This window comes from Rattus rattus, chromosome 10, assembly GCF_011064425.1.
Source record: "Rattus rattus isolate New Zealand chromosome 10, Rrattus_CSIRO_v1, whole genome shotgun sequence".
NCBI classification, from domain to species: Eukaryota; Metazoa; Chordata; class Mammalia; order Rodentia; family Muridae; genus Rattus; species Rattus rattus.
In genome coordinates, this window is record NC_046163.1 from 10,971,076 (window position 1) to 10,992,287 (window position 21,212).

The window sequence follows — 21,212 nt, forward strand, 5'->3', positions numbered from 1 at the left end:
TCTTCAAAACAAAACATCCCCAAAACTAAACCCAAAAAGCCTTCAAGCCATCATGACAATGAAAGTTTTGGTATCAGTTTGTTATTTCTCCTAAGTAAAGCAACGGTGATAAGCGTTTGCACACCATGCACAAGAGAGATTGATGCCCGGCAATGTCCACACCCTGAAAACCCATTCTATGTGCACATATTTTCTTTCAATATTCTTGTTCTCAGCGGTGACCTGTCAGTGCCCAGTTCTTAAGGCACTGTTCTTTTCTGAATATGGAGCTGTTAGGTATTTGTGAGTGCTTTCTGTAAATTATGTCAGTGAGTTCATTGGGGTAAACTTGAAACTGTTCTTATTCACCTCAGTGATGAAATAAAGTTCTGTGTTACATATAGGCTGAAGGGAGGCCCAACAACCATGCATTCACCAGTGTACAACTTCAACAAAAAAGTTTTCAAATCCAAATTGCTGGGAAGCACAGGGGCGTAGAAGGGCAAAACTGGACATCCTTAAACTCCTTGAGAGCAGCGCTGTAATTGCATAGCCCAAACACCTCACATATAAACTGAAGGCCACGCGGGAGGCAAGGCAACACTGTTGTTAAGGAACTTAGAAAAGAAACTGGCACAATTTCGCACGAATAGCAGTAGCCCCAACCTCGCGCCTTGGTTCACTAAAGCGCGAAGAACGTTTTAAAAGCTGTGCTTCCGGTAGCAGCACTCGTGCGCATGTTCAGAAAGACGAAACAGACACACTGCCAGCTACGGGAAGTAGCGGGGGTCAATTTCTTTCACTGAAATCGCCCGGTAAATAGCGGGCACCCGTAACCCAGAAGTGAAAGATTGTTCGATTCAAGTATCAAACAACCCGACAATCAAAAGAACTTCCGGCTGAAAGCTCTCAGACTTCTCTTTGGCTCTTTTATCACACAACTTTCTCCTAGTCTTGCTCCAGTTTTGCTTTCACTCCTCAAAAGCTCAAAATATTCCTTAAGTTCTCCTTAGTCACCTTTTTATCAAAGCACCTTTACACTACGGGTCGCCATTCGGGTCAAAGGCAATGGCAAAGGCGGCGGGAGCCGAAACTTCATGCAGGCGCCTTCTCTGGGCGTTACCATAGAGAGGAAGCCACCTCTCTAGGCTGAGATTACTGTCTCTATGGTTTAGCCCGGCCGGTGGCGGTAAGGGAACACAGTGAGGCCTCACTGCGCCGGCGCAGTTGGTTTCTCACTTTTTTTTTTTTTTTAATCCCCGCACCAAGCGCTTAACCTCATTGGGGTGGAGGAGAAGGCGGTGGCTGTCCGGTCCGCAGCCGCAAGAGTAGTGAATAATAGAATTGTAAGTACCGGGTTTAAGACGAATAATGTTCAGACTGGAGTCCACTGGAGGGCCCTGCTCCTTTTCCGGGCGGCGGCGGGCGCAGGGTCCGGGTGGGGACGGTGTCCAGTGCTGTCAGCCGCTCTGGGGTGCACTTTTGGGGGAGGGGGCGGCCCTGGGATGGGATCTGGGTGAGAACCCAGGACGCGCGGCCTCCGGGTTCAGTTCTGACTGTAGGCTGCTTTGCAGAGGGGAGGTGGGGCGGCTGTGGGGTCAAGCCTGGCTTTGTGTGACTGTCTCTTTCAGACCCCACCCCGGGGCCCCTTCCTGACCCGGAGTCTCCCCAAGCCGGCTTGGGAGACTCCAGAGCAGTCCGGGGATCTCTTTGAAAGGAACAGAGATTGCACTGAGCGGGAAGGGGCTCCAGGTGAGGAAACCTCACTACAACTAATCGTCGGCGAGTGATGGGTGTGGAGAAAGATTCTGAGGGAAGAAGGGGTTGTCGGGGAGGCAGGCCGGGAGGCCGGTGCCCCCAGCCTGGGCCAGACAAAAGCGGAGCAGCCGGGGCCCAGCAGGGTGCGGAAGGTCCCCTTGGCCCAAGGAGGGCCCCGCTTCTAGGATCTTTGCGAAGCTGGGAAAAAGCGGACAAGCGCTGAGTTAAGCCTGTGCAGCCTCTTCAACTTGCCTTTGTTGTTCTTCGGTATTGGCAGAGCCGCTCTGACGAAGATGAGTGTGTGATCTTGCACGTTAGTCTGGTTGAATACAATGGAGCAGATTGAATCTTGCTTTCCATTTTATGAGTTGCTTGGATGAGTGTGGGGTTTTGTTTTTTCCTTTTTTCTTCTTCTTCTTTTTATCTTATCTGTATTTACCTTTTAAAGCAGAATGTGACTGGGCACTATTATTTCCACATTCACAAGCCTTGCTGAGTTACAAGACCTAGGGAAACTTAGGGTTTTGTTCTCAGTACTTTGGAAAACAAGCCACTTGGGGAATCCTCCGTCAAGTTGTTTTAACTTGTGTTTACTTCTAAGACTAGTACATGCAGAATTAAGTACAGGGAATGAAAAAGAAATTTAAGATGAAACTTAAGCGATCTTAATTTGGTCTACTAAGGAATCCAGTTCAACAGCTAAACATTTCAGACCACATGGTTAACATTAACAGTAGGTTACATTATGTCTTACAACAAACGTTCTAAAAAACTCTTGAGTCAAACCTATAGTATCACATGTAGAGTTTTTATCTTCCCCTTAGTTTTTAAGTGTTAGCAAAAATAAACAAAAATCATGGAAAATACATTATCAGAAGGAATGAAGGTAAGCATCAAACACATAGTTCTGGTGAAGCCTAGTCTACTTCTTCCATGCATGATGTGTCGTCATCTCCTTCCAGGGGTGGCATTTCTTCAGTTACAGCAGCACTGGTATCATCCACAGTAGGATCATCCTCTTCAGTACCTAAACCAAGCTTGATCATCCTGTAGATCTTGTTAACATGGGTCTGGGAATCTTCCAGACTGAAGCCGGAAGACCGGAGTGCAGTTTCATACAGCAAGATGGCCAGATCCTTCACAGACTTGTCATTCTGGTCAGCCTCTGCCTTTTGCCTTAAGGTTTCAATAATGGAGTGATCAGGGTTTATCTCCAGGTGTTTCTATAATGCCATGTAACCCATTGTTGAGTTGTCTCTGAGGGCTTGAGCTTTCTTGATTCTCTCCATGTTTGCTGTCTTCCCATATGTGCTTGTGACAATACAGCATGGGGATGTCACCAATCAGTTTGACACAACCACCTTTTCAACCTTTTTCTCCAAAATGTCGTGCAGAGGTTCTCAAATTTGTCTTTTTCTCTTCCTGTTTCTTCCTCTTCATCTTCTGGAAGTTCCAGTCCTTCTTTGGTAACTGACTGGTGTCAACTCCTCACAGTTATCTATGATAAAAACTTGGCAAGCATACACCTGATGTTTTTTTGTTTTTGTCTTTTTTCCTTTCTGTTTTCAAACAGATCAAAAGGGGCATGTCTTGGGACAAAAAGAAGGACCGGAATTCTAATTGTTCTTCAACAGAAAAATTTGGCTTTACCACCAAATGTTCTTCCCAATCATTGGTTAAACTCTTGTAGAACTCTCCATAGTCTTCATTCATAATGTCATCAGGACTTCTGGTCCAAATCAGTTTTGTTTTGTTAAATTCTTCTTGATCAATGTACTTTTCCTTTATTGTCTTCTTTTTCTTCTTGTTACCATCCTTCTTCTCTTCTTCTTCATCAGAACCAACATCTTCTATTTCAGACTTGTCATCAGACTCCTTTTCTTCTTTTTCTTTTTCTTTCTCTTTCTCTTCTCTTTCTCTTTCTCTTCAGCCTCATCATCACTGACTTCCTTATCACGTTCCTTCTCCACAAAGAGAGTAATGGGATAGCCAATAAACTGAGAATGTTTCTTCAAAATCTCTTTTATTCTCCTTTCCTCCAAGTACTCAGTTTGGTCTTCTTTCAGATGCAAGATAACCTTTGCATGACCCATTGGTTCACCTGTATCAGTTCTCACTGTGCAAGATCCCCCAGCTGAGGATTCCCAGGCATACCTCTCATCATCATTACGCTTCGTGATGAGAGTCACTTTCTCAGCAACCAAATAGGCAGAGTAAAATTCACCACCAAACTGGCCAATTGTAGAGATATCTGCACCAGCCTAAAGCCTCCATGAAGGCTTTGGTGCCTAACTTGGCAGTAGTGCCAAGATTATTGATCAAGTCAGCCTTGGTCATTCTAGTGCCGGTATCACAATAGTGAGGGTTCGGTCTTGTTTGTTGAGAATGAGATTAATGTGCAGCTTCTTCTAGTTTACTAGGGTTTGTCAAGCTCTCATAATCTGATTTTCTCCAGAGCGTCTGAGGAATTGGAAATGAGCTCTCTCGGAAAGATCTCTTTGTTTGAGTAGAAAGTTTTGATGATCAAGGACATTAACTGGGCAATTTCTGCCTGAAAGGCAAAGGTCTCGACCTCCTCCTCCTCCATTGGTTGGTCTTGGGTCTGGGTTTCCTCAGGCATCTTGGCTGAATGAGCATGCACGAAATGTGACTAACTGCACCAGGACACAGAAGCAACCGAGTGTAGGGTTTTTCAGAGTTAAATGCATTACATAATATTATCTAGATTTTTAAAATGACTGTGTTTATTTCTTAAATTAAAAGAACAATAAGTTGGAGCCTTAAAGCACGTGTGTTGTATTCGGATGGATTTCTGTGCTGGGATTTGTTCACAAAACACTGACCTAATGGTGGAACCTGTGAGTTCTTTTTTTTTTTTTTTTTTTTTTTTTTTTTGGTTTTTTTTTCGAGCTGGGGACCCAACCCAGGGCCTTGCGCTTCCTAGGCAAGCGGCGCTACCACTGAGCTAAATCCCCAACCCCCTGTGAGTTCTTTAAACCTGATACCTTAATTTGTGATGTGGCAGTGAGCACTTTAGACACTGTAGTCCTTTGGGAGGCAGTGATATGGAAGAGTCAGGAGCGATGCCTTTGCATCTACCCCGTACCTTGCACCAGATTCAGGTGCCACAGGCTAGTATCAATTCTGGCCTTAGACATTATTGTTTAATTGTTATCATGACATATAGGGAACTCTTGGTATGAGGGATCCTAAACAGAATGGTCTGGTTTCTCATTCATGGAGTGGCAAGGAGAATGGCAACATTGATGCAGAGATGTAGAGATAGGGAAAATAACACAGCACCCCAGAGAACTGAATATTCATCTTCTTTATTTGCTAAGAAAGACTTAAGTTTTAACGAGCTGTTTGCCCGTTCATCTTTGTAAAGTTGCCTAATTGCACCCTTGGAGCAGTAACTTAAAATTTCAGTTTCTGTAAGTCATTGTTTATTACGGGTAACATGTAACTGTGTTAGTTTTTATTGTCAGTGTGACACAACATCCTTTCAGCCTGAGAAGAGGGCGCGATGACCCAGGAATTTCCCAGATTAGATTGGCCTCGGCCATGTCTGTAAAAGATTGCCTTTCTTGGTGGTTGAGGTGGAAGTGCTCAACCCACTGTGGGCAGCACTCTTCCTAGGCAGGCAGGCCTGGGTGAGGAAGCTGGCTGAGGCACTTCTTTCTGTCTTGTTTCCTTCTGAATTTTGATCTGAAGTCATGAAGCTCTGTCTTGCTATGAGAACAACTGTGCTTTCTGTGCCAATTTATGCTAATGAAAATTTGTTTGTAGACTTTGGAATTCTGGCTCCATGTCAAAATTAGAGGAACACCTTACCTGGCAAGATGCTATCCCAGTTTTATGAGGTGTAGCTAGGGACAGGCTGCTCTGTGAGCAGATTCCTGTCTGACTTCTTTAAATCTGTTTACTCTCTTGCCTCTTACAGGACACATTTTCTCCCATGGAACATTATCACTGAAAGTTCAATCTCATACGAACCAGTGATTTTAAATGTCAGAGGTTGTATGTTCCAATATCATGCCTTGTGTGAAGAAAATTTACCCCTCCACTCCCCCATAAAAGTTGAGGACGATAGAAGTTCATGTGGGGAAAAATAGTGAATGAGAAACCCAGCATCATCTCAAATGTAGACCTTGGGGAGCTAACTGTGATGTTGGCTGGAAACCCTGGTTCTTTTGTTGGTCTTTTTTCTCTTCTGGCCTAAGTGGAGAAATGAAGTTGTAAATTTGGGTGATTAAAGCAGCCTTGATACCAACTGTCTTAGGATGGCACCACCCCTTAAAAGTTGGATATGAATATAGCGTTTATTATTTCAATGAATTATTTCAATTATTATTTTAAAATGAGTTTGCTCTTCTGTATGTGTTTATTAACATTTGGGGGATATAATTTTTTTAAAAAGCCTTTTCAAACTTTAAAACTGTAGCAAAGTCAATTTTTATAAATAAAGTTTTGAATATTAAAAAAAGGAAAGAAAAGAAGACTGAGTGAGTCAGAGCGAGCAGCAGTTGCCATGGCTTCTGCTTGGAGTTCCTGCTTATGCTCATGCCTTAACTCCAGTAATGGACTGTGACCTGGAAGTGTAAGCCACATGTACCCTTTCTTCCCCTAAGTTGCTTTTGGTAATGGTGTTTGTCACAGCAAAAGGCAACCAGAGCAATAACTGTCTTAATTCTTACAATTTTTTTTTTATTTATTTACTTATTTATAATGCTAAGACTTGACCCCAGGGCCTTGTGTGTACTGGATGGGTTCTTTGTCAGTGAGCTACATCTCAGCTTTTAAGTTTGTAATTTTCTTTTTACACTTATTTGCTTACTTGTATGTGCTTCTGTATGTGTGGGTGTACATGTGCCAGGCACACACATGCACATAACAGGTACACGTAGCAAGCATGTGGCAGGTGGTTAAAGGACACTTACAGGAATAGGTTCTGCTGTGTGGGTCCTCAGATCCACAGGCTGGGCAGCATGGATTGCCTTTAGTCACTGAGTGGTCTCACTGCTCTGCAGCGCTTTCTTTTATATTGATAGCAAGCAAAAGTCTACAACTCAGAGTGCTTGCATCAGTAATAACTTTCTGAGTAATATGTCTCTGAAGTATAGCACGAACAATGGGAATTTGCTTTTTATACAGCAAGACTCAGATCTTAAAATAGTTTATATGGATGCTGAAGACTGATTGGTTAGAAGGATATTAGGGTTATCATTTGAGTGTGTTTTCCTCCTCCCCCCAAGTTTTCTGTTAATTTTATTTTCTTGAGCAGATCAGTGTCTTGGTTTAGAAGTTTGGGTAGATAATTTATGTCCTTGATTATCCATTATCCTTAGTAATCTACTTTAAATCAGTGTTTATTACATTTATTTATTAACTTATGTATTTTTATTAGCGCTTGTATGTGTGCCAGGTCCATGATATGTAGAGATCAGAGGACAACTTTTGAGTGTCAGGTCTGTTCTCCACTGTGTGTGTTTTAGGGTTTTAATTTAGGCCATCAGGTTTGGTGGTGAGTGCCTTTACCTGATGGACTACTTTGAGGGTCTTAAAACCGGCTTTTAAATAAACGATACTTTCAATTTTGCAGTACTGTTGTAAATATAGCCATCTAAGGGTAAGTATTAGTCTCAGAGTTGTGATAAATAATAAATAATAGCTGTTAGTTGTGATAAATGCCAGTCTTGTCCCCAAACTAAATGCTAATAATAAGTGGTAGGTGGTGGTAAAGCATAATTAAAATCAGAACCAGTCAGAGATTTACCTCAGGATAAGAGAAAGGTCTCATTTTCATTAAAACGAAAACTACACAGAGAAGACTCACAGGTGACACAGCTCTTGATTTATAAAATGTACTTGTCAAGAATCTAGCAGAGCGTCACCCATAAGGCATGCATACACATGAATGCGTGTGCGTGTGCCAGTTGATTAACTGACCACCAGCTTTACTGCTGTTCTTGTTGTCACGCCTGATGATGTTTACCCCCGGGTTGTATGACATTGTGTCTCCTCCCACCACTCCTCATGGAGCCCAACAGTGCTGGGGGATGGCGGCATTTCTTCCATAGCACCTTGTTGATGCCTCACTTCCTGCTCGCAGTCTCTTCAGTCCTTCCTATTTCTTCCTGGGCTTCCCTCTCATGCTGCTTCCCTCTTGGATATGTACTCTCTTTAGATCCTTGGATACTGGGAGCTTGAGAACATTTTATGATGGTGACCCTTGTGACCCATGTGACTTGTATACTCGTGGAAACTGTTGATTGTGTGAAAGAATAAGGAAATGTACCATGGAGCTGGAGAGATGGCTCAGTACATTAAGGCTCTGCTTTTCCAGAGGACCAAGGTTTGATTCCTAGCACCGACATGGCGGCATAATAACTGCCTGTTATTCCAGTCTCAGGGAATCCGGCTGCCTCTTCTGACCTCCAAGGGCACCAGGGACTCATGGTGCACAGACACACATGTAGTACATGTAGGTGAAGACACTCATACACCTAAACTCAATAAACACACCTATCTGATGGACGCTGTGGAGGAGCTCCTAGAGCTCTCCAGCCTCAGACTCAGGGGTTCACCTCTTTGTTCAGGTCAGGTTTACTTAGCACAAATGCTTTACACTGCATCAAATCTGGCCACCATTCTTACTTGTTGGATGAGTTTTCCCCACAAAGCAGTATGATTTAAGTCTGCATCTTTTCCACAAACAGCTTTCTTCAGATTCTCATGGACAGTCAACAAGATTTCTTTAGATTTAGATTAAATTTTTTGCTGAACTCTTTCAGAAGTTGGGCGCTATCTCGAAAGAGGTCCACTTAGAAAGATATGCATGGTCCCAGCAACCAGGGGCTCTCAGTCTGGGAGGGAAGACTATAGCCTGAGTGTGTGTCACACATGTTAGGAGTATGCAGACGCATCTCTGTTAGTTGTGCCTTTCTAGTTTATGTCTTGGTGTTCAGCATTGAACCCGTAGCCTCATGCTCTCTACACATGTTCTGCCTCTGAACTACATCCCAGTATCCTCTTGGCTTAATAGAAACTTACCATGCTTTTAAAAAATATATTTTAAATTTATTTCTAGACAATTTAATATGTGTTCACCATGCTTTTTAAAGGCAGTTTTAAAATAATTGTGTACATGTTCGTGTGTACATGCACGTATATGTAGGTTCCTGTGGAGTTCAGAGGTCAACACCAGGTATCTTTTTGAATGATTCTCTAGAGAGAGAGTCTACTGATTCTGGAGCTTGCTGATGTAGATAGACTGGTTGGCTAGCATGCCCCAGGGATCCTCTCGTCTCTACCTCCCCATGTTTAGGTTATACTTTATGTGATGTCTGCTGCTGCTGCTGCTGCTCCTCCTCCTCCTTCTCTTCCTCTTCTGTGGGCTTTTAGGGGATGGGACTCAGGTTCCCATTCTAGTATGGCAAGCACTTTACTGACAGAGCCATCTCCCCTGCCCTGTTTTTTAAATGTTTTTTTCCCCCTCCCTCCCTCTCTCTCTCCCTCCCTCCCTTCCTCCCTCCCTCCCTTCTTCCTTCCTTCCTTTCTTTCTTTCAAAATCATTGTGTGTGTGTGTGTGTGTGTGTGTGTGTGTGTGTGTTTATGTACCATGGCACACTTCTGGAGGTCAGAGGACATCTTTGTGGGAGTTGGCTCTCTCCTTCTACTATCTGGGTCCTGGGGGATCAAACCCAGGGACTTAGGCTTGGTGGCAAGTTCCTTTACAAGCCAAGCCACCTTGTTTGCTCTTTGTCTTCTTTAAATGCAATGTCTTTGACGGGACATATCAGAATACACAGCTGTTTTCTCAAGGTAGAAAAATCACAGCAACAAATTTCAAACTTTGCTGTGCATTCTGGCTTTGCTTTGGGCTAGTTTCTTTGTATTTTAGAGTCTTTTTCTATTAACAAAAGGGGTTGGGCTGGAGTGGGCTGGGGTAGAGAGGAGCAGTAGAGGGCTCCTATCTATATAGTGTAAAGGATGCAATGAGATGATACACACACGCAGAGTGGGAAGACAGACTGACACTCGCTGAGTGACTCATCAATGTGGCAGGAAGAAGCTCACACTGGTAAGGAACTCACCATGCTCACTTGGGGACCTTGTTGGATGGCCAGGCTCTATTCCTCGTGCCCATCCAGAGATTTGATTAGCTCAGTATCAATGGGACTGGGCAGTCAGAGTGTCAGCCACTCCCAGATGACTTTGACATACCTTGCAGGTTGAGAGCTTGTACTTGGTTTGCTTCATGCCTTCAGTGATGACATTACAAAGTAAACATGTAAACAGTTTCCCAAGTGATGGGTGAAGAGAACTAGAATTGATCCGTGCCACTCATGGTGAGCTGTGGCCCTGCTCTCAGGCTCCCCTGGAGACCTGTGCTGGTGTGTGTGTGTGTGTGTGTGTGTGTGTGTGTGTGTGTGTGTGTGTGTGTGACTGGAGTGGAGTGGAGTGGGGTGGGGTGGTAAGTGCATATGGAAGCTTGTCTCCAGGAGCTGTCCACCGTATTTTCTGAGAGGGTTTCTTACTGGTTTGGCGCTCACTGATTTGGCTAGGCTGGTTGACCAGCAACCTCAGCAATCTTTCCAGCTCTGCCTCTTGAGTGCTGGGATTACAAATGTGAACCATTGAGGTGGGGATTTAGCTCAGTGGTAGAGTGCTTGCTAGGCTGGCCCTGGGTTCGGTCCTCAGCTCTGGGGATGTGGTGGGGGGTTGGGGGGAAGACAAAATAACAAATGTGAGCCATCATGTCTAGCCTTTTCATGTGTTTCTAGGGCTTCAACTCAGAACCTGATGCTGGCAGGGCCAGTGTTTTATTGCCTAAGCTGTCTCCTTAGACTGCAGACTCAGCTTTAAAAACACATGTTTTTAAACATTTATTGAGTGTGTGTGTGTGTGTGTGTGTGTGTGTGTGTGTGTGTGTGTGTGCTGCCTGTGTGCCTGTGTGTGCTGTAGCTGTGCACATGTTGAGGTCAGGACAACTCACAGGGGTCTGTTTTCTCCACCATGTGGGTTCTGAGACTCAAACATAGATTATCAGGGTTGGTAGCAGGCGCAGGTGCCGCAACCCACTGAGCCATCTCATCAGCTCCCATCTCTGCCCCCTTCCCCCTCTTCCTGCTTTTACATCAGCTGGGGATATATCCTTCTAAATACCATTCCCTCTTTTTGTAGGGATATAAATGGATGACTTCCTAGTGGCAACAGCCAGCTTTTAAAAGTGAAAGTGATTTTCAAAGCATTTTGTTGTTATTAATTCCCTTTGTTCCCTCCTAAACTCTGAGGAGTGGACAGAGAGAGAGTGGCCATGCTGGTCCATCTTTGCAGATGGGAACTGAGGTGTGTAGGTGACATAGGGGACACAGGGCTTTGTGGGGCTTGTCCTTCTGTTCTCTTCTCACAGGCATAATTTGGTTAATTTTATTGAAGTTGGGGTTCGGGGAGCCTTCTGATCTTTTTGCCTTGCGAATAGCTGCTGTTCCACATCAGCTTCTTCCCTTTAGTGCAGATATTCTTGCCTTAAAAAACAACCTTTAAATCCCAGCACTTGGGAGACAGAGGCAGGTGGATCTCTGTGAGTTCAAGGCTAGCCTGGTCTACAGAATGAGTTCCAGGATAACCAGGGCTACACAGAGAGACTTTATCTTGAAAAACAAAACATGACAAAAACATAAATTTAGTCAGGTTTTATTAGGGTATTATCTTCTATAATTCCAAAGCACAGGAGGCTGCAGCTAGCCTGGATACATTGGAAGACTTTATCTTGCCCTAACCACCCCTCTCCATAAAAGACAATGAAAGGGAAATTTAAAGTTTTGTATTCACATTTGTTAATGTCCAAGATGTGTCTTTTAGGGGGAAAAAGTCTAGAACTGGAGTCTAGAACATGGCTCATTCGGATATCTGTTTTTGATCAGAATGGTTGAGGTCAATATTTACCATTCCAGCCGGTTTGTAACTTGTTCAAGTTAACTTTACAGGTAGAATCATGTAAATTAATTGACAGCTGAATTACTGTACTGTAGCAATAATATACAGCGTTGTGATTAGAGAGGAAAAACCACATTTAACCATCCCAGAGCAGGGTGTTGCTGGGCTTGGTTTCAGAACCTCAGGGATGCTCAGCAAACACCACCACACTCTCAGTCCACTATCGCCGTCATCTCTGAGTCAGGGTCTCTTGTACCCACAGTGCGGTGGAGAATGGCTTTAATTCTTGAACCATCTGCCTCCACCTCTCATGTGATGGGGTTACAGGTGCGCTCCCAGTTTTTGTGGTACTGGGATAGAACCTGGGAATATGTCAATTCTTGGCAGTGCCTACCAACCGAGCCTTCTTCCAAACCTTTGTAACTATTTTTTCTAAGAAATACATTTACTTAGTGTTCGTATGTGTGTGTACACATGTGCACGTGTGCATTTATAGGTGTGGTGTGCCACATGGTTCGGGTGTAGAGATCAGAGCACAATTTGGAGGCATCAGTTCTTTGCTTTCTCCTTGTGCATCCTGGCACTGAACTTGGGTGGACAGCCATGTCAGCAAAAGTCCACATCCGCTGAACCCTCTTGCTGTTCTGCTGTTATTGTTTAATGTACCACCTTTGAGATTGCCCTCCTGTCCAATGGCACAGTAAGTAATTGAGGTTGGGTATGCTTTTTGAGTAATTTTTGTAATTCTGTAAAATATATTATTTTAACTTTTAACAATTTCTCTTCTGAGTTGATACAATAAGATACAGAATTAGGGTTCTTCTAAAAAGCTTTTTTTAGATGCATGTTTGAGTGTGCATTGTGTGTGTAGGTGTGTAGGGGTGTATATACACACTGCAGTGTGTGAGTGCAGACCAGAAGGTAATATATTGTACTTGGTTCTCCCCTTTCACCTCATAGGTCTTGGAATTAAACTCAGGTCAGCCGGCTTGGTGGCACGTGCCTTTACCCACTGAGCTGACCTTCCCGTTCTTATTTTCTTCTGTTGCCAGTATATTTCCAAAGCCATAGGAAGAGTGTTCAGCTCCTGCTGTGTGAGACAGATCAGTGTTTGTTCATATCAGAATGTGACCTCACAACATTTCTGAGGCCTTTCAAGTACTCCCTTAAACAGTTTTACACTAGGGTCGAGCTTAAACTATTTGCTAGTCAGAATGACTGTGGGCGAGGCCAAGGTTTCTGTTTTCTCAAACACATTCCCCAAGTGCTTCTGAGGCCACTGAAGTTTGAGAGCACCCCTGGAGACTACCTTCTGGGTAATTTTCTTTAAAGACTGTTTCTTTCCTGTGGGTTAAGGCTGAGTTTGTTATGAACGGCTGCTCAGACATGCTACACAGAGGCCTGTTGTGTATCAAGAATGAATTGTGTAGCAGGTCTTTCCCAGTGAAGAGTAGCTGGGCTCACTCTAGGAACAATAAGCCAGTCTTTGAAAGAGAAGTTGAATTTCATTCAGACAGCTCCTTCTCAGAAGTCTCCTTGTGCTGGAGCTGTTCCATTTAAGGTTTTGTTCAGTTTTGTTTTGAGTCAGTGTCTTACGTAGCTGGGCTGACCTTAACTTCCTATGTGTATCTCTACCTTGGTTTTTGCAGCATTGGGGATTGAACCCTGGGCCTCTTGTGTCTGCTAGGTTTGCGTTTTACCAACTGAGCTACATCCCGAGCTCAGACTTGGTTAGAAGGTAGCCAAGGAGTACCTTGAACTTGTAATTGCCCTGCATCTACCCTCCCGAGTGCTGGGATTGTGTCGTGTGCTGCCACATGGGATTTATTCACTGTTGGGATCAAATCCATGGCCTTACTGACTGAGCCATATCTCTAGTCCTTAAGGTTTTGATAAGACATTGAACTCTGACCCAGGCCTTTTCCTTGGGCAGTGCAAAGGCGTATTATGTTGTCAGAGTTTATAGCCGTCATAGATTAAATGCTGACCCCCTTACCAAGCACTAGTCTGTGTTAAAAATAGACTTGAATTATACTAATTTTTGCGGCAGCATTTAAAGGCTAGTGCTTTATCCTTATCCCCCTTGAGACAGTGTTTCTCTATGTGGCCTAGGCTGACCTCAAACTCACCAAGATCTGCCTGCCTCTGTCTCCTGAGTACTGGAATAAAAGGCAGGCCACCGCACTCTGCTGTTTTCCATTTGTAATGACAGGAAGCTGAGGCTTACAGCTGCACAGAGGCCAGGCTTGGCTGGGCTGCCCTTCCCTTTCTCCATGACCATTCTCTGTTTCTCTGTCTTCCCCATCCTACCTCGTCCGCTCTTCCCCTTTCCTTTCACTACTTACGTGCTTGAATCTGTCTTCAGCTGTTTGGGCGTGGCTCTGGGAGGGCAGTAGTCTTTGCAGAAGAGTCTTACACACTGGTACCAGCATGGTGAGGTTCCAGTTTCCTCACAGACTATTTTCTGTCGTTAGAAAACTATGATTTCTATTTGTAGTATGTGTGCAGTGACAGCTCATTGTGGTTTTGATTTGGATTTCCCCAGTGACTAAAGTGCAGAGAACCTTTCCACATGTTTCCATCTGAGTACCTTTGCAGGAAAGTCTGTTCAAGTCCTTTGCCCATTTTAAAGTTGGATTGAATTTGTGTTGAATTTTAGAAGTTCCTTAAGTTAAAAAGAATTTACTTATTTCTTTGGGGTGTGTGTGTGTGTTTGTGTGTGTGTGTGTGTGTGTGTGTGTGTGTGCACATGTGTACACATGCATGCAGATACATACTATGACACACATGTGGTTGTTTGTGGGAGTTGGTCATCATGTCGGTTCTGGGTACTGAACTCAAGTAGTCAGGCTTGGTAGCAAGTGCTTTTATCCATTGAGCTATCTCATTGGCACCAAAAATTTGTTCCATTTAAAAAAAATTTTTGACAATTTCAAAATTTATATAATAAAGTTCCTTATCAGATATATGATCTGCAGATATTTTCTCCCATTCTGTAGGCTTTCTTTTTTAAAAATACAGATTTATTTAATTTTATTTTTTTGTCTTTGGCCTATATATTTGTTTGTGGAACACCTGTGTGACCATTGCCCATGGAGGGCAGAGGAAGGTGTTAGATCCCCTGGAACTGAAGTTGAGAGGTGCCGAGTGGGAACTGAACTCAGAGCAGCCTGAGCTCTGACCCACCAAGGCACTGTTCCAGACCCTGGGATGTTTTGATGTAACAGTCTTCGACACAGAGCTTTCAAGTTTCTAACTTAATCTTTGTTGTTAATTACTGTCATGTTTAAAAGCTTACTACCAAATTCAGAGTAATGGAGACCTACCTATATTTCTTCTTAGGTTTTAAAATTTCAGATATCCTTCTTCCCTCCCTCCCATTACCCCTACATCTGAGCTCTTCTGCTCAGCTCCTTAACTAATTTTGAGTTACTTTTTGTACACAGCGTGATGTAGCAGATCCATGATGATGATTTTACATGTGGGTAACCAGTCATCCCAGCAACATTCGCAGAGCACAACTGGTTTAAACTTTAAAGTTCTTGCGTATGTTCAATAACATTTATATTTTGCTTTGGATTTTAATTTTTTTGCCTCTTTTTTTGTTTGTTTGTTTTGTTTATTGTTTGCTTCTTTTTTTGTTTTCTGAGACAGGGTTTCTCTGTGTAGCCCTAGGTGTCCTAGAACTAGCTCTGTAGACCAGCCTGGCCTTGAACTCAGAAATCTGTCTGCCTTTGTCTCCCAAGTACTGGGACTAAAGGCGTGTGTCACCACAGTTTTTCTTCTTCAAGATTTTTAACTGTTCCAATTAAGTCATATTCTGAAATGTGGGAATCAATGATAGGTCTTAGGAATGTGTTTAAATGTCCTACTATTTGGGTAAATATGTTATATGGTATACTAGGGGATACATTTTATTCCTTACTGATAAAAAGTTATTATGTAAGGTTTGGGTGGGTAGTAGTTACTTTCCTTGTTGCTGTGACAAAATACCTGTCAAGAAGCAACCAAGAGGAAGTGTGTATCTCAGCCTACAGTACACTAGGTAGGGAAAGGCATGGCCGCCAGAGCAGAAGGCAGGTGGTCACATGGTGCACATCCTCAGTTAGGAAGTGAATAAAAGTCCCTGCCCCTTGTTTTTCATCTCCCACTTTTTAATTAGAATTTTTATTGCATTTTAGTTGTCTTACTTTGTGTGCTGGAGTGAGGGGTCAAAGCTAACAGTGCTCAAGTCACAGCACACTTGGTCAGAGGACGACTTTCAGGAGTCAGAGACCTCCTTCTACCATGTGGGTCCTAGGAATGGAACTCAGGTTGTCAGACTTGGCGGCAGGCACTTTTACTTCCTGAGGCATCTCTCCAGACCACTTCCCCCTTTTTATCCTGCCCATGGAATGGTGCTGATCATATACAGGGTCAAGTTCTTCCCACATCAGTTTACTGAAGGTAGATAGTTCCGCATGGATGTTCCCTCAGAGTTGTTTCCTAGCTGATTCTAGGTCCTATGAAATTGACAATAACTATTAATGATCACAGGGTGATATATGGTAGGTATGATGGTTTATGTCTTTAGTCTTGCACTCAGGAGGCAGAAGCAGAGGAGTTTGAGGTCAAGGTCAGCCCGGGTACATAGTGAGACCCTATGTCAAACATTGAAACAGAAATTCCAGTGACTGTATCCTGAGTTCTCTTGATTTTAGGGGTGATACTGCATTTGATTTTTCTTTTTTTTTCTTACCCTGACCATTTTCATTTTTAATAAATATTTAGTTTCAAAATTATTCTCCTTTGTTGCAATGAGGTCTGTGTTGTTCTAGCAAAATGGAGTAGACAGCATTAGCAAGTTGTTTTGTGTAGAAATTGCACAGCTGATCTAGGAAAGAAGTGTCTGCTCTCTCCATCTGTCCGTCTGGGCCTGTGATCGTGTTTCCCTTACTATGCTCTTTAGTGCTCACGAGTGTCTCATGTTACTTGTCCTGGTGACAAGTCTTCCCTTGGGAGGGAGCCCTTTTGGAAACCTGCAGTCCAGATGTGGTAAAGAAGGCCTGGCTCTACAGTCTGACCTTGATGCTTTGTTTCCCAGTATGTTTTACTGCAGGTCAGGGTTTCTTAGCATCTGGGTAGCACCATTGTCATCTGTGGTGCTGTTGGTGTGCCTTTGTGCCTTTTTACCAGTGGACACAAAGACAGTTCACTTCTCTTCCGTTCCTAGTTCTAGGAAGCAGATAAGAGAGCAAAACAAACACAGCTTTTGAGGGACAGTCAACAAAGTGATTCAAAGCTGCTCAAACTCTGGACTGGGGTCTTCATCTGTAACGTGCTGTGGTAGATCTCCAGAATTCTCTCTGTCGCAAAAACACAAATGTGAAAAGCTAGGTGTGGTGGACCAAGTTTGTAATCCCAGTGCTGGGCAAGTAAACAAGTAGATTCCCAGAGCTTGCTGGCCAGTCAGTCTAGCCTACTTGGGGGCTTTGAAGCCAATAAGAGATCCTACCTCAAAAATTGATAGATGATAGACAGACAGATGGATGATAGACAAAGAGACAGGCAGACAGATGAGTAGGACTGGTGAAAAAGTTCTGTGGGTGAAGGTGCTTGCCACAAATTCTGATTACTTTCAGTGTAGTCCCTGGGTTTGGAGAAGAAAAACGATCTCCCAAAAGTTGTCCTTTGATCTCCAGGGCCCTTTATGGCATGTGTACACACAATAAAGGATGATGCTCAAGATTGCCCCTGGCCTCCACACCATGTTTATACATGCACATGCATGTGTGACTCCCCACTCCCATGAGCTTAAACTCCTCTAGTGGGAATGCTGCAGAGAGAATAGCAGGGGTTTTCTGTTTTCTTTTCCACTGGTGTCTTCTTAGGGAAAGTTGGGCTGCCTTTATCTGAGTTGAATCTGTAGCTCTCTAGCTATATCTTCATGTTTGTCTTTTGCCCATCCAGGAAGTAGTGGGGTTTTATTGTCATTGTTTGTTTTTCCATTTACTCTATTACACTTCAGGCATGAATTTCCATTTGAGGAGGGCAGCCCTCTGAGGAGAAACCTGCTTCTCAGTGTGCCGGGTCTTAGTGTTCGAGGTGCTCTGTGTTGCTTGCTTGGCTGAGGAGAGTGCTGAGCACATGGCCCACAACATAGACCCTTGTTTCAGTGTAAACACAGTGGAAGAGCTTTCCATTTTGTGGTTTTATTTTCTTCAGAGCTAGGAGTAGATTTCCTAGCTCACCAGAGCATTTGTTTGGATATAGTAATGACAGTTTACTGAGTTGTGCAGTCATGGTTGTATAGAAGAACCAGGGAAGAGTGACTCTAGAATCTCTCCGGTGGTTGAGATATCTTTCAAGGTAGGGTGGGACTAGAATGGATGTAGAAATGGTATGTTAATGAGAACAGAGCCTCCAAACAGCTTTTAATGAAAACTGCTGCCATTAAAAATTATTCTAAGGGTCTGGTGAGATGGCTCTGTGGTTAAGTACACTGGTTGCTATTCCAGAAGTCCTGAGTTCAATTCCCAGCAACCATATGGTACTCAAGACCATCTGTAAAGGGATCTGATGCCCTCTCCTAGCATGTAGGCATATATGTAGAAAGCATGTACATTAAAAACAAACAAACAAACAAACAAACAAACAAAAAAACGTATCTGGCATGGTGGTGCAGGCCTTTAATCTCAGCACTCAGGAGGTAGAGGCAGGCAAGTCTCTGAGAGTTCGAAACCTGCCTGATGTACAAAGGAAGTTCCAGGACAGCCAGGGCTGTTAACACAGAGAAACCCTATCTCTCAAAAAGAAAGGGATAGGGAGAGGGAGAGGGAGAAAGAGAAGTATTCTTGATTTGGGAGACTGGGGATGTACCTGGGTAAATAGAGTACTTGCCTGCCAATCAGAAAGCCCTGCGTTCTATCCATAGTTGCACATCAAGTTGGACATGATGGCACATGCCTGTTACCCTTGCTTGGGATGTTGAGGCAGGAGCATAAAGTGTTCAGACCAGCCTGAGACCCTGTCTCCACATACTACCATCACCACCAACCCTCAGTTGTCCTAGGTGACTAGTAGAGACTGGAAAACTATAGAGCTTGTCAAGTCTTCATTTAACAAACATTCTTACTGTTCAAGGATGGAGAGAAAGGCTCTCAGCCATTCTCAAAAAGATCTGTGTGTGTAAGGGAGACAGAAACGAGGTGGTGGGCTCTGTGAGGTAGAGTACTGCTATGGGGTAGTAGAGAGGAGAATCCTCCTACTGCTTGTGTATGGGTTGAAAACTTAACTCCCGAATTCACATTGATGGCATTTGGGAGTGGAGCCTTTGGAGGTCATCAGAATCTGATCTGGGTTCCCCCAGTGGCACTGGTGGCTTTGCTTGATAAGGAAGACAGAGTCAGCTAGTGTGTTTACCCCGATGCTCTCTTTCACACTAGGATGTGGCAAGAACACCTTCTCCTCAGGCAATGCCATGCTGTTCTTGAACTCAGAATCCCCAGAACTATGATCCAAATAAACTGTTCGCTATAAGTTATCTAGACAAAGGTATTTTGTTTTAGCAACAGAAAACAAACTAAGGCAGGTTCCTGATCTGTGGCTAAGGGAGAAAAATCTGCATTTGTCTGTCTCTGTCTCTATCTACCTACCTGTCTTTTATGTATCTCTTAATTTCTCACTCACCACTCTCTGTTTGACCTGGAAGTGTGTGAGATCCTGAACCAGTTGCAAACTCTTGTTGGGAACTCCAGGGCCCATTTTCTGTCTTCCATTGAGGGAGAGCTTTGTCAGCCAGCAAGGAAGGTTGTGACCTTGGAACAGGGAATCTGAGTCCTGGTAATTATTCATGCCACTTTCTATTTCTGTAAAGTTGCTGCAGATACAAGAATCCCAAAGCACCTTTGCTGAGAAAAGCTGTTTGAAACCAACTTTTTGGGGAGTTCTAGATCTTCACAAAATTAAGACTTCTGTTTTCAGATCCTTACTTGAATTGGTGAATTGGATTTTGGAATTTTGGGGAAGGGGTGAAATAGACCTTTTTGGAAAATGTTTTCGATTGTAGTTACTTCCGGATAGTGATGCTACCTTTGGCATTGTGTATATATTTTTTTTTTTTGGAGTTATAAGTCCATTACATATATTGGCTAGTCACATCAAAACAGATGCTCTTTTTATTATAAGTGAGTGGACTTACTTTATTATGTGTGTGAATGTGTACTTGTGCTTGTGCTTGCGTGCCATGGCACATGTGTGGAAGTGAGAGGACAACTTTTGGAAGTCATTTCTCTCCTATCACATGGGTCCAGGGGACTGAACTCAGGGTGTCAAGCTTGCACAGGAAGCACTTTCACCCATCTTCCTAGCTAATGAATGAGTTTAAGTCTGTAAGAGTTCTAAAGGAGAAGTTTTCATGTTTTGCTTATGTTGTCCAGAAAGGTCAAGAGTGCTGCTTAAATAAGTCAGACTTTTTCTCTTATAAAATATTTGGTATGTGTGCATATACAGTTTAGGTATATTAATGTATATATGTGTTCATACAGGTATGAATGTTATGAATGTTATATATATTGTATTATGTGAATTCAGGTGCATGTGCACACATAAGGATTTCATCTTTATTATTTAATAAATGTTTGAATAGCATGCTGTGCTGTGTTTACTCTGTCCCCCTAATGATGAACATTTGGTTGATTCCTATCTGCATTTATAAATAATACTACAAAGAAGAATTCTATATTATTGTGTATAAGTAAAGTTGATTTCTTTTACGTGTGTAAATGATAGAAACATTTCTACATGGTAATAATACCCTTATAGCAGGTGAAGGATAGACATGAGATATTTATTACATGAAGACTGATCAGTCACTTAATGACTTCGAAGTTGCTGCTTCAGATGTGAAGTAACCATTTTCTCATTTGCTTGATTATCAGTGATGAGGATTAAACCCAGGATCTCACACATGCTGGGCACATGCTTTGTTACAGAGTCACAACCCAAACCTGTCATGTTTAATTAATTCCAGACAGAGTCTTACTTTGTAGCTTTGGCTGGCCTACAGTTTGCAAGACCAGGCTGTCCTTGAACTCAGAGATCGGATGGCCTCTGCCTCTGGAGTGTTGGATTAAAAGCATGTATATGCTAACTGATTTTAAACTGTTGAGATGAAGTGCTGTGTTTCCTGTTGGGAGTGTCCAGTCCTTTATCCAGTAGCAGAAGAGAGCTCCTCCTGCACTACCCCGGCCCTCTGGACCTTCTGTCTTCACATTAGTTAAACACTCAGACCATAATAGGCTCTCTTTTTGTCAACTGGGTGTAGTTCCCCTCCCTGGGGACATTTGGGACTTTGTGTCAGCTGTTATACTATCAGGTGACATATCAAGTGCTCTCCCCTTACCTTACTTACCCAGTTCAGATCCATCTGGGAAAGCCTTTCAGGCTGGCTGACTTATATGTTCCTTGCTGTTTGGACTTAGAGTAGATTTTGCTCCAAGGAACAAACTATTCACATGGTCCTAGGAGCTGAACTTAAGTGTTACAAAGATCCT

General features: G+C 43.2%; 1 protein-coding gene and 1 pseudogene across 32 annotated transcripts in view; one reads left to right on the forward strand and one right to left on the reverse strand.

The window, feature by feature from the left end:
- Positions 1-1,234: 1,234 nt before the first annotated feature.
- The window catches only part of Clasp1 (cytoplasmic linker associated protein 1), a 221,636-nt gene continuing 201,658 nt past the window's right edge, over positions 1,235-21,212 (forward strand). For all 32 annotated transcript variants that reach the window (XM_032914877.1, XM_032914887.1, XM_032914879.1 and 29 more), the window contains exon 1: positions 1,235-1,325. The gene's annotated coding sequence lies outside the window, so the exon portion shown is untranslated. The remainder of the gene's footprint in view (positions 1,326-21,212) is intronic.
- LOC116911568 lies at positions 2,581-4,362 on the reverse strand (annotated as a pseudogene).